Source organism: Saccopteryx leptura, chromosome 6, assembly GCF_036850995.1.
Source record: "Saccopteryx leptura isolate mSacLep1 chromosome 6, mSacLep1_pri_phased_curated, whole genome shotgun sequence".
In the NCBI taxonomy this organism is placed as follows: Eukaryota; Metazoa; Chordata; class Mammalia; order Chiroptera; family Emballonuridae; genus Saccopteryx; species Saccopteryx leptura.
The window spans coordinates 41,915,064-41,928,987 of NC_089508.1; the positions used below are offsets into that span (position 1 = coordinate 41,915,064).

At 41.8% G+C, this 13,924-nt stretch overlaps 1 protein-coding gene and 1 long non-coding RNA gene across 4 annotated transcripts in view; one reads left to right on the forward strand and one right to left on the reverse strand.

The window, feature by feature from the left end:
• Nucleotides 1-1,141, reverse strand: part of ARID4A (AT-rich interaction domain 4A) — a 62,933-nt gene extending 61,792 nt beyond the window's left edge. For 2 of the 3 annotated variants that reach the window (XM_066388489.1, XM_066388487.1), the window contains exon 1: nt 973-1,141. The gene's annotated coding sequence lies outside the window, so the exon portion shown is untranslated. Of the gene's footprint in view, nt 1-13; nt 450-972 lie in introns of those variants that run through there. The other variant, XM_066388488.1, reaches the window with a different exon arrangement.
• Nucleotides 1,142-1,572: 431 nt separating this feature from the next.
• Nucleotides 1,573-4,748, forward strand: LOC136376018 (uncharacterized). The gene is made up of 3 exons (XR_010746134.1): nt 1,573-1,716; nt 2,663-2,717; nt 4,657-4,748. It is a non-coding gene; the product is annotated as an uncharacterized lncRNA (long non-coding RNA).
• Nucleotides 4,749-13,924: the final 9,176 nt, after the last annotated feature.

Sequence of the window (13,924 nt, forward strand, 5' to 3'; positions counted from 1 at the left end):
GCAGAACCCTCACCAGCAATGGGCTAAGAAGATCCCCTCGGAGGGTAACTGGGACACAGGAGCTGGGGAGGCAGCCAGAACCCCGCCGGCGCCCGTTCCGCCCCGGACCTCGCCAGCGGCCCACCGCGTCCCCGCCTCGCTCGCCACTTTGACCCGGAATGCTCAACTCGGATCCTCAGGACCGATCGCTCTGGAAAAGGACAGGGCGCCGTTCGGGCTTCCCCTAGTCCCCGATAGGCGCGGTCGCCCAGCCTTCGCCCGGCTGCCCTCCGGATACCCCGACTTCGGCCCGCGCCCCGCCTCCAGCGCTCGGCCCCCTCGGCCCGCCCCGGGCCCGCGGTGGCGGCAGCGGAGTGTCACGGCGCCATTGCTCTCCTTCCTCCGCTCTGCACCATGTCAGGAAGAAAAAGCGCTTCTTCACCCGAAGGGGCAGGGGCCGAGGCCTTCCGCGGGAGGCGCGAGGGCGAGGGGCGCCCCGCGAAGGGGGAGGGGGCCGGGGGGCGGAGAGGAGGGAGGTGGCCGGACAGTGTGGGAGGGGAGGGGAGCCGCGCAGCGGCAGCCGCCGCCTCCTCCCTGCGCCCGCCTCAACTTTTTTGTACAGCCCGGAGAGGTACCTGCCCCAAACCCTCCGGTCCTGCTTCGGCCTCCACCGGGGAGGGCGCACCGCGGAGTTGGGGCCGGCTCCCCGAAGCAGCCCGCTCTTCACGGTGCGGAAGCAAACTTAGCGGCGCGGCCAGCCCCACAGCCATTTTCCCGGGGAAGCGGCCGATGAGGCGGCTGCGGTGGCGGTTCCCGCACTTGCTATCGCTGCTGCACGACTTGCCCTCCCCTGCGCTCGCCGCACCGCTTGCCTAGCACCCCCTACCTCACCTCCAAAGCTTCCAACTGCAGCGGGACCCCGGGCAGCAGCAGCAGCAGCTGCTAAGCGACTTGGTCCATTCAGTATCCCCCACTTCCCTCCTCCCCACCTACCAACTGCGGTGAAGTGCGCGCTGTCAGCTCCCGAGTCTTCCGCCCCACTGACCCCTGTGGGCCCCCGGCGGGGCAGCACCACTCCCGGCCGCGGCGGCAGTTCCTGCGCCCGGTTCCCCACTCGCCCAATTTACTGCCACAATCCACCAAATAACAAGCTGTTGAGCAGACTCGCTTCTACACGAACTACTATTGGCTGCTCATGACGCCGAAGAGCTTCTGATTGGAGCTCGCTACCTGCCGTCCTCATTGGATGTAGCTCTGAAACTTAATTGATTGGTGCGAAAAACAGCAGGTAGGACATCTTCCACTTATGATTGGCTGTTTCCGAGGTCTAACATCACTGGAGAATCAGGTATTGAGTAAGCAATTCCAGAAAAAGGATTGGTAGAAAAGACTCCGGATGTGCTTGACTGAACACTGATTGGTAAATTGAGGGGTCAGGAAGAGCAGTTCCGCACGAGGATTGGCAGTGGAGTGTCCCATGGAAACCGAACCGGGAGCTGCGGCCAAAGACTTGTACGGGGGCGGGGCGGGGTCTTACCAAGACGCATGCGCCAAACCCGCTTCTCGGCGCCATTTTGTCTGGGCAGCGGCGGCCGCAGTTCTATCGCATTTCATGTTTCTGGCGAGACGACAACGAAGTCTTTCTCCGGTGGATTCTTTTTAGTTCGGCACCCGTCCGCGGTTCCCCCCAGGACAGCACCTAGTGAAGGTCAGAGTCGTCGCAGGTTTGTTTAAAAGGTCAGTTGGAAGCTATCGTTCTCCGATTGCTTGGGGGATGGCGCAGCTTTAGCGGCACCGGAAGTGAAGGGGCCAAAGCGCAGCCATGGCCGAGTTCTGCCCGCGGCGGGGTGGGGAGTGGAAGGGGGCGGGGTGAGAGGGGGCGCGGCTTCTTCTCCCGCCGCGAGAGAAAGAGGCGGAGAGGGAGTCTTTCTCTAGGCTGGTCCTTGGAAATTCTTCTGGGGAGCTTGAGAGGCTTTCTGATGTCCCCCCCACCCCCGAACAGCTCTTCCTCCCTTTGGAAGTGTGTTTCGGAAATTTGTCCCATTCTCGGCCAAGTGCCATTGGCTCTGGGCGCTGCCTTAAGACGGGAAGGCTAAGGTTCTTAGACACATGGTGCGGGGGACAGGTGCTTCCGCGTGCTCCTCACGCGATTCAGCTCTGAGTTTCATAATGCTGAGGCATTCACTTTCTAGCACAGGCGCTGTTACTGTGACCTTAGATGGGCAGCTGTTTCGCCCTGCTCGAGGCTTCTGCTGCTTTTCGAAAGGGAACGGCGGCCGTGGTTTTGCAGCGACAGATACACCGTAGATAAAAGGACCTCCCGATACTTTTTCGGGGAAGCTGTTAGTCTTGTTCTCTTAGCAAAATCTTGTGTTCTGTTAATGAAACAGAAGCATTTGAAATGATGAAAATGGAGTGTCAATTGGCTAGTGTTACAGAATGAAATAATTAGGGAAATGGGACGTTGACTAAATTTACTCAAAAAGAGAACAGTTTAAAGCTGAATCAGTTTTTCATTCGTAACTGAATGTTCTCCAGATTACTTATTAAGAAGGTGAATTGTATATTGGTATTTCCGTTTAGTGACCCAGTGGCATTGATCAGGATAGCTTCTTAAAATTATCCTCGTAATACCTGTTTTGAACACTGAGCGATTTAATCATTTATTGGGTTTTGTTGGCAGTTGGTCTGAAGCTAACAGGATCTCTCAGTGACAAGTGTCCGGAAGTGTTATTGAGGTGAGTTCTAATGTCTAAAAATCTGTAAAATTGGTGAGGCTGCCTGGAAAAAATTTTTTGTGGACCAATAAAGTAGAGCCATAAAAATTATGGCAAAATGGAAGAATGGTAGTTGGAAGATGTTTTGTTTGGTTAAGGGTTCAGATGGGTCTCTACAATTAGCCACCCGATGTGTTTGTTGTTTTAGAATAAAACCTCAAAGTTAGAACATACTTATGAATTTGTCTTCCCATTCATGTGGTTCCCATTTCTGGATTTTTAAGTACTTAATATTTTTATCATAGAGTAATTTGAAGATTTTTATGATTTTTTTCCTCCCAATTTAAAAATCCAGCATATAAAAAAGATATTTCAATGAATTTAGAAGTGATTTTCCCCTCTCAGGGAAACTATAAAATAAAGCTGCTGAACTTCCCAGGGGATAATCACCTTCTAATTCCACTGCACAACTTTCAGCTGTTACTATCCAAATAACACCTATCAATGGGCATTTTGAAATTATTAAGAAGCCAAAAGAAGAACATAATCTCTTGGACCTATTTCCTCCACCAAAAAGTAATTACAGTTTATACTATATGTATTATACAAAGGGGTTTTACTTTGTCATTTGTTTTATTTTACAATATAAAGATGATTTTCCTCCAATTTTGTTTGTTTTTTTAGCTTTATTTTTAAAATTTTCTCTCCTGTGTCTTGGCTTATTGAAGTAGAATTATTACAATTTTTAAGTCATATATAGTAAAATAAATGAGAATTTTTATTGGATCTTAGGAATAATTTCTTAAAACTAATTTAGTTTTTACTCTAAGTAGTTACACATTTGTGTAGTGAAACATTTTGCTACACAGAAGTGAAATTTAGTGTTGCTAAAATCAAGTTGCTTTTATGGTGCAGGTAGTTGAATTTAACAAATTGTTTTTATGGTGTAGTTAGTTGAGCTTCATTTATGTTACCTGTAACCTTCCCTAAAGTTTTCCATCCTGTGTGCATTCTTCTGTGCATTTGAACCCTCACAAGGACCCTTGACATGCCTCTCATAACATTTACTTAGCAATTGTTTGGCTCTTCCCGAGTTTGAGACACTGCTTCCAGAAGGCAGTGTCAGTTATGTTTGCCTGCTTGATACATGATAGATGCCCTGTCAGTGTTTCTTAGGAATCCATATGCACTTTGGTATACAAAATATATCAAATGAGCTAACTTAGGTTTTCTTTAACAGTAGTTCTTTTCTAAGAATTCATGATGTTCCACAGATGCTGTTTAACCTTCAGTATTTTTTTTAATGTTCCAAATATTCGATTTAATACTGAAGTGATTTGTAATTGCTGATGTAGTGTGGATTTAGAGAATTAATTAAGATTAGTTATTCAAGATTTTGTTTTCTCAGGTTTCTTTAAAGGATTTTATGATCTCTTAATGGACTGCAGCTGTAACTAAACAGTCAGTAGACCACCTCTTAAATATGAATGAAAGAAAATTGTGATAGAATTGTTTTTTTGTAACCTATTTTAACAGGCCTATATGAATTAAATGTTTCTTACAAAATCAAAATTGTGAGAAATTTTTAATAATGCTTCTGTTGATGAAAAGCTGTTTTGAAAGCAGAATGTTTTATTTGCTCAAGAGTTTCAAAGAGGCTATATAGTTAGATTCCCAATGTAATATTTTAAACTGTAATTGCAAAATTAGAACATCCCTATGGATTTATTTACCCACTCACATGGATTTCATATCCGGATTCTTAATCATGTAACACTGTGAACATTTTCATGATTTTTTTTCTTAACCTGTGGTAAAATGCTTGATATAATAGAGATCTCATTTTGTGAAAGTGTTTGGAAGTGAAGAAATGTTTATAAATGGAAATTTTAAAACAGTCTGTGTTCTGAGTATCTGTGCTGTAGCATACTGAAATCTAAAAGAAGTCTTTGTCTTCTAGAGTGACCTTCATTTTGTGAAAAAATGAAGGATGGTATTCCAGCTTTTAAATACCTGGATTTGCTATCTGTTGAAAATTATGTATCTGGTAAGCAGTTTAACTTAACTGTTCTTTAGTAATCAGGATTGGCCATGTTACTATCATGTATATCTCTTGGAAAAGGATGGAATTTATTTCACTGTGCAGCTGTTTCTGTAAATGTCTCTTACAGAAGTGGAACTGTGTTGCATAGAGCTGCTTGATGATTCCTAATGGTTTTGCTTTTTTACTTTTTTTGGAAAGTTTACAATATCTACAGTTTGTAACCAGAGTAATTGGTAATTGTTGCAATCTCTGTGTGTCCTTTGCCCTGTTAGCTGTCATTGCTGATTTTATGGCTACATGAAATCGTTGATGCTGGTTTTCTTTCACATATAGTTCAAACTAGAATGACAGCATATTTTAGGATTTGGATTCGGGCTGATCTAGGTTACTAGTGGCATTCCAATAAGACAAGGATCTGTGCTCAAGGAGCTTACTGTTTGTAAAAGAAAAAACAAACACGGGAAGTGAGTAAAAATATTTATTTCAAAAAGATTCAATCAATTTAGATAACTTTTTAAAGATTTAAGTCATGGCTCACAGGAATAATTTGTAAAAAGTTTAGTATACAATCAGTCTAATTGCTTTTAAGAGGACAAATTGATAATGCAGAACAGAAAGAAATTTAGTGATTGTTGAGGACTTTTCAAAGTTAGTGAGGTGTACAAGTAGAAGAAAGGAAGACATTCTAAGTGAATGGAAGGTTGTGATCTAAAATATAATTATATAAGGAATGCTTTATTTGGTTGGGACAGGGAGTAAACCATTTTGGAGAAGATGACTGGCTAAAGATTTCATTGGGAAAATTGTGTGAGGCCAATTTGTCAGTGTTTCAAGAATTAGCTGTACATTACACTTATATGAGGTGGTTGTCCTCTACACAGGTTTGAGAATCTCTGGAGGGCCTTGAAAGCTAGAATGTGAGCAGGAAATGAAGATTAATTTTTTGCTTTATTTTCAAATTTTACAAATCAAAATGGAACTAAAAAATAAATCATATTTAATCCCACCCCCAAATTAGATTTTTAAAAGTTTGTCCTTGTTTGTACCTGTATGTTTTTTTGTCTTAAAGTAATTTTTATTTTTCTTTCTTCAACATTCAACATGACTACACAGTCCCCGTAATACTTTTTTTTTTTTTTCAAATATTATTAACAGGATTAATATTTTTTTTTAAAGATTTTATTTATTCATTTTAGAGAGAGAGGAGAGAGAGAAAGAGAGAGAGAGAGAAGAGGGAGGAGCAGGAAGCATCAACTCCCATATATGCCTTAACCAGGCAAGCCCAGGGTTTTGAACCGGCAACCTCAGCGTTCCAGGTCGATGCTTTATCCACTGTGCCACCACAGGTCAGGCTCGTAATACTTTTAATATCCAAAAATACTCCATCAAATTGTTTTATCTTTAACTTCATTTTTCTGTTGCCTGACTATACTTAGGTTTCTAGTTCTTCAATATTGTGTTCCAGTTACCATCAATTTGCATACAAATTGTCTTTTGGACTGTTCTTTTAGGATTGATTTAAAAGGTCATTGTATGAATAATTTTTTGACTCTCAAAATGTTGCCATATTGTTTTCTGGAAGAGTTATAATTTATACTGTCACTATCCCTGTAAGTTTAACTGCTAGCTTTGGGTAGTCAATAATTATTATCATTTTTACTAATTTAATAGGTGAAAAATATATTGAGGGTTCTCTTTTTTTTTCTTTGTAGTGTTTTTGTTAACTCTAGTGAGTTTGGATCATTTTCCATAATTTTACTTACTGATTATTAGTAATAGACAAGTTGTCTATTAAAACTTGTCCAGCCCTGGCCAGATAGCTCCGTTGGTTGGAGTGTCAGCCCAAAGCACAGAAGTTGCCAGTTTGATCACAGTTCAGGGCACATATAGGAACAGATTGATGTTCCTGTCTCTCTCTCTCTCTCTCTCTCTCTCTCTCTCTCTCTCTCCCCCCCCTCCCCCCTTCCCTTTCTCACTAAAATTAGTAAAAAAGAAAAAGAAGACTACTGTCCATTTATGGATTAGAGTCTTGATATTTTTTAAATCTTTTGAGTTTATTAAATACTATTTAGTAATAATTTTCTGCAGATATTTTTCCACGTATACTTTCCTTTTAATTTTATTTTTGTTGAGTGTTTCTGAAGAGACACGGGTATGATGTACACAAAATATATTGGAAAATTATTTGGAAACAGTGTCCAATGTGACTGAAGAAAAGACACAGAATTAGAGGTAGGGAGACAGTTAAGATACTGTTGCAGTTGTGTTAGCCTAAGATGAAACTAGAGTAAGACCTGGAGAAAGAGGAAGGAATAGGTGAGTAACAAAGAGTTGACAGAACTTGATCTCTGATTAATTATAGAGATAAAGAGCCTGACCAGGTAGGTGGTGGCGCAGTGGCAGGCGTCCCCAAACTACAGCCCGTGTTGCGGGCCGCATGCGGCCCTCTGAGGTCATTTATCCGGCCTCCCGCCGCACTTCTGGAAGGGGCACCTCTTTCATTGGTGGTCAGTGAGAGGAGCACTGTATGTGGCGGCCCTCCAGTGGTCTGAGGGACTGTGAACTGGCCCCCTGTGTAAAAAGTTTGGGGACCCCTGGAGCGTCGGACTGTGATGCAAGGTTCCAGATTCAAAACCCTGAGGCCACTGGCTTCCGTGCAGGCTCATCTGGCTTGAGTACATATGTGGTCACTGGCCTGAAGCCCAAGGTCCCTGGCTTGAGCAAGGTGTCACTCGTTATACTGGAGCCCCCCAGTCAAGGTACATATGAGAAAACAATCAGTGAACAACTAAGGTGCTGCAATGAAGAATTGATGCTTCTCATCTTTGTCCCTGTCTCTCTCGCTGACTCTCTCTCCCCCCCCCCCAAAAAAAAAATTATAAAGAAAGAAAACAGAATGCAGGGAATAGATCATACAATTAACTGATTTGGAAAGTCAGGAGAGGCCCTGGCCGGTTGGCTCGGTGGTAGAGCGTCGGCCTGGCATGCAGGGGTCCCGGGTTCGATTTCTGGCCAGGGCACATAGGAGGGGCGCCCATCTGCTTCTCCACCCCTCCCCCTCTCCTTCCTCTCTGTCTCTCTCTTCCCCTCCCGCAGCCGTGGCTCCATTGGAGCAAAGATGGCCCGGGCGCTGGGGATGGCTCCTTGGTCTCTGCCCCAGGCGTTAGAGTGGCTCTGGTGGCGGCAGAGGGACGCCCTGGAGGGGCAGAGCATTGCCCCTTGGTGAGCAGAGCGTCGCCCCCCTGGTGGGCGTGCCCAGTGGATCCCGGTCGGGTGCATGTGGGAGTCTGTCTGTCTCTCCCCGTTTCTAGCTTCAGAAAAATACAAAAAGAAAAAAAAAAGTCAGGAGAGACCACTAGAACAGTGTTAAGAGAACATTTTATACATCTTGTAAAATATGGATACTTTTAACTGTTCAGATATGTGAGGTGAAATAGCTTTCCTTTTCATCAGTAAACTAAGTTTTGTGTGTTTTATTTTGATGTTAACAAAACATAGAGAGGAAACATGTAATTCTGTGAAACATGAATCTGTAGCCAGGGTTACTTAAATATATGAAATCTAAGTAAAGATGTTAATTACTTTAATATTTCTGGAAACCACTTATTTAGTTTAAGGAAGGACTTTGACAACTGGACATGAAAATACAGAGTGGACTGACTTGAGTGTTCTTCGAATGGAAGAGCTTCATTTAACCAGTTAACTTCCCATTAGTCTTCCTTCCCCCCACCTCCTTTTTTCCCTAGGGCTTTAAAAGATGTTTTCTGCTGTTTAGCAAGGAAAAGGTTACAATTCTGTTTTAGAAAATAAGTTTTATTTTTTTGATTTGGCTTTTTAATGTTTTTATAAAACTTAAGATATTGGTGTTAGTAGATGACCTTATGGAATTTGAGCTACTTTGTCACATACATTAAGATTTTATCTCATTTAAATAATTAGGTATAAAAACATTTTTACATCATGGTGCTAGCTTTGAGTTGCAAAGATATGACCTATTTATAAATTGAGTACAAGGTAATTAATACATTCAGAGACATAACATGTATTCATTAGTTTTCAGCGTTCTTTGTTTTTTAATGACTGGTATGCATATGTTTTAATTGCTTCTCTCATTAACCCCTTTTCTGTGGTACCTCTTATTTTTCAAAGATTAAGTCATTCGAGTTACTTATAGGATTTAGGTCTTTTCCATGTCCCCAATTAGAATGATAGTGTTAAAAATCATTCAGGGGTAGCAAAGAAGATACTTTCAGCCTTAGAATGTGTAGGTGTGGCCAAGGTTTTTGTCGGAGGGTGATTTAGAGAAAAATTCTTAACTTCTGTACCTCATCTATAAAATGGGAATAATAACAGAACTGACCTGACAGGGTTGGGATTAGTATTAAATAAGTTAAGACATGTAAAGTGTTTAGAATAAGGCCTAGTATTTAGGAAGCACTCAAACATAGGTGATGGTGTTAGTGTATTTTTAGGTGATGGTGTTAGTGTATATAATGATGTTACATAATATCTGTCATTCAAAGTATGTTTTAAAGAATTCATTATATTTATTTATATGCAGAAATAAAGCATCTAGACTCTGCGTCCCATTCAATACCTTCCATAAGCTCATCTCGAACTCCCAACTTTTTACTTCTCTTTAGCTATTTGCTTTTGTCACCATGAAAGTTGTCATATCTCCTCTTACAAGCACTGTATATCTTATTTCATCTTTGTAGTTTTAGAACCTGTCACAGGCTTTGGCACTTAGTAGGCACTCATTTTTAGGGTGAAAGTTTATAAAAGGTATAGCAAGCTAAAAGGTGATGTTTAATGGACAGATGTGTGCCAGGGAAAATGTGCTTTGTCAATGTTTGTATACCCGGAACATCTTGCCTGATCAGTTACTGAAAATGAGATCATTTGAGGTTTTAGGAATTGGGTCTGATTCAAGAACATGTTGGGAGTAGCGCGTAATGGGTACTGTCCATAGGTCAAGAATTTTCATTAGAATGCCCCCCCCTTTTTAAATTTTTCCATTGATTTGAAAGAGAGAGAAGCATCAACTTGTTCCACTTATTGTTTCACTTAATTGTATACTCATTGATTGCCTCCTATGTGCCCTGACCAAGATCGAATCTGCAATCTGGGTATACCACCATGATGCTTTTATTCACTGAGCAATTTGGTCAGGGTCCCTTTTTTTAAAGATAGTATGTCTAATTAACCAAAGGGGTTGTTTTTCTGACAGTAACTAATTTTTCATAGATAGGCCTACCCACTAATCTTCATTACCACCAATGGTCCAGATTTGTGAAAAGTTGGGCTGGGACTTGATACATTTGCTGCCAATAACAATATACAAGCCATCTGACTCAGTCACTTGTTGAATCCACCATAATCTCCTTCTGCAATTACATTTCACTTATCACAGTACCATAATGTGTCTAGGCATGAAAGTGGAAGTACTCTGAAAATCAGAACTGGGTGGTAGATGTTATGAAGACATTTATTTGATCCTTGATTACTTGATAGGGTTTGGGCCACAGATTAGAAATGGAAATGGAAGGAAATAGGGAGATAAATTAAAATACCTGGCGCATAGTAGGCATTCATAGAGCTAAAGTGTTAATTATGTACTCAACTTAAAAATTCTCAGAATTATTACAGAGGTTGGATTGCATAAATGTCTTTATATAGAAAACACTATTTGAAAGTCAGATGTTTTGTGTTGTGAGCATAAGCATGCTCTCATTGGTGGTGACCAGGAATACATTACTCTGCCTGAGTGTTTGCTTTTAGATTATAAGTTATTTATAGTTCTTAATACTAAATAGTTCCAGTCCAGCATGGTATGTTTTCAAATAAGAACTCTTGCCTGGCCAGTGGTGGCACAATGAATAGAGCATCAACTTGGGACGCTGAGGTCCAGGTTTGAAACTCTGAGGTCGCTGGCTCGAGTGCGAGGTCTCCATCTTCAGCACGTGGGATCATTGGCGTGATGCCATGTTCGCTAGCTTGAGCAAGGTGGTCACTGGCTCGGCCTAGAGCACACCCTCCCAGTCAAGGCTCGAATGAGAAGCAATCTGGTCAACTAAAATGATAAAACTTGAGTTGATGCTTCTCATCTTTCTCCCTTCCTGTGTCTATTTCTCTGTCAAAAAAAAAAAAAAAAAAAAGGAACTGGTATAAGTGTACTTATATTATTTATATATTCTGAAAGTTTGGTGTTTAACAACCCCTGAGAATCAGAAGTATCAGACTTTGACTCCATACGTTTAGCACTTAAGGAAGTTGTTGCTGCTATTCCTACTGCATAGGATCAAATTCTGGTAGAAGCTTTAATGACCTACCTACCTCACTGTTTTATGTAAACAAGTGTTGCAAATACTTTCATTGGCTGGTAAAACATACTTGAAATAATAGTTTAACAAGTTGATTAATTTCACTGTAGTGAAGTTTCTATAGGCAGAAGAGGGCAGCTGGAAGGTTTTATTAAGAAATAATTTTACTTTATTGTTTTGTTAGCTTATGGTATGTTTGGTAGTGTGTTATTGAGTCTGCTAATTCTAAAGGCCCCCTCAGGGATTTATATTTATTTGTATTTAGATTTACCTGAAATCCTATGGCAAGCACAAACAAAAACTTTTTTCCTAAGTAGGTTCCCTCAAACCAAATCAGAATTTTTGTTAATCTTGATATATCTTTGTCTACATGCAATCATAAAACTGCTTCCAGTATTTATATAATTTTGATGTTGTAGACAAGACAGGAATCGGGTTTTTATATGAAAGAACGTAACAAAAAGAAAAAACATCTTCCTGCTTCTTATTCTTCTATGTATTGTGTGTTGTCTTACCTTAAATTGCCAAGGGAACCTTTGTAACCAAAGCAGATTTTTGCTGTTTTTCTCTCAATTGAGAAGTTCTGCATTTTATTACACTGTCACGAAGAACTAGTCTGTTACCAGTAAATACGTAAGCCACAAAACTTGCTTCTCTATGCTGCCAAATACTTCCTGTTTTGTCAGATTTCCATTTAGGGGAAAGAATGGATGAGCCTGAGTTTCATGTTTAAAGCATCTCTCCTGAAAGTCAGTTTGGAAGCTGTCCAAATATTGAGATGGGGGGGGGGGGTGGCACATCCTGTCTACACTTGAAGACATTTGTCAGAAACTTCATTTGGCATCATGTTTTGAGAGGGTTGCCAGGAAGGGAAACTTTGTTGTCAGAAATAATTAGCATATGACTTGCCAACACTGTGGCTTGCCTTAGGCTTTCAGTATCAAACGTGTTTGTGAATGAATTATTACAGAGCCTGTGAAGGAAGATGGGTCATTTCTAGTAAACTTTCCTCTACAAATATGTAAGAAGTGTATTCAGCCACATTTATTTCATTTTCAGTAGGGACAGTTGAAAGGTCAAGTGGTAATTAGAATACATAGAATTGGACTACATCATGAGTATAGAATATCTTTGGGGGAATGGTTGCAGTAAGATGATTTAAAGCGGTGGTCTCCAACTTTTTTGGGGCCACGGACTGGTTTAATGTCAAAATATTTTCACGGACTGGCCTTTAAGATGGGATGGATAAATGTATCATGTGACCAAGACAATCGTCAAGAGTGAGTCTTAGATGGATGTAACAGGGAATCTGGTCATTTTTTAAAAAATAAAACAGGCCCTGGCCGGTTGGCTCAGCGGTAGAGCGTCGGCCTAGCGTGCGGAGGACCCGGGTTCGATTCCCGGCCAGGGCACATAGGAGAAGCGCCCATTTTCTTCTCCACCCCTCCGCCGCGCTTTCCTCTCTGTCTCTCTCTTCCCCTCCCGCAGCCAAGGCTCCATTGGAGCAAAGATGGCCCGGGCGCTGGGCATGGCTCTGTGGCCTCTGCCTCAGGCGCTAGAGTGGCTCTGGTCGCAATATGGCGACGCCCAGGATGGGCAGAGCATCGCCCCCTGGGGGGCAGAGCACCGCCCCTGGTGGGCGTGCCGGGTGGATCCCGGTCAGGCGCATGCGGGAGTCTGTCTGACTGTCTCTCCCTGTTTCCAGCTTCAGAAAAATGAAAAAAAAATATATATATATATATATAAATAAATAAATAAATAAAACATCGTTCAGACTTAAATATAAATAAAATGGAAGTAATGTAAGTTATTTCTTTTTCTCTGCGGACTGGTACCAAATGGCCCACGGACCAATTTTGGTCCGCAGCCCAGGGGTTGGGGACCACTGATTTAAAGAATCTTTTGCAACTAACAGTGAATAAATAGGATATTTAGTTATAAATGATGAATTTGTCAGATAATTGTGAACTCAGATTCTAATTAGGTAACATAATTTGTCAGTAGAACGTAACTTTTAATGTAAACTTGAATTTCCTTATATTGCTGGTAAGGGAATCTTGTGTTAGGGCTGTTTTGTAGTGGAGGAACCAAGCATTTCTATAAAATTCTCTGACCAAATTGGCTGGGCCTACCTTAAGTCAGAGCTATTTTTCAGCCTGTTAATAAAATATGAAATGTGCTTTTTTAATCCCTGAATATCATATTTATATAGTTTCTTCCTTATCAGCTCCCTGGCATTTTGGATATTTTGAGAGCTGGTGCTAAATTATAAGATATTTGAAACCATCTACTATAAAGTTTCTACCAGATACTTTCCTTTTTATCATCTTAGAATGTGCTCTTATTTCTGAGACATGTATTTCTTTAAAAAGTCAATGAAAAAGTTTTCTAGATACCCATCATGAACTACAGTTTCATCTTCCATTTTGCTTTATAAGAGAAATCTCTTTTTTTTTTTTTTTAATTTTTCCAAAGCTGGAAACGGGGAAGCAGTCAGACAGACTCCCGCATGCGCCCGACCAGGATCCACCCGGCATGCCCACCAGGAGGTGATGCTCTGCCCATCTTGGGGCATCACTCTGTTGCATCCAGAGCCATTCTAGCGCCTGAGGCAGAGGCCACAGAGCCATCCTCAGCGCCCGGGCAAACTTTGCTCCAGTGGAGCCTTTGCTGCGGGAGGGGAAGAGAGACAGAGAGGAAGGAGAGGGAGAGGGTGGAGAAGCAGATGAGCGCTTCTCCTGTGTGCACTGGCCGGGAATCGAACCCGGGACTCCTGCACGCCAGGCCAACGCTCTACCACCGAGCCAACCGGCCAGGGCTCATCTTTTGAAACCATTTAGGTAATTATTTCTGTTGCCATG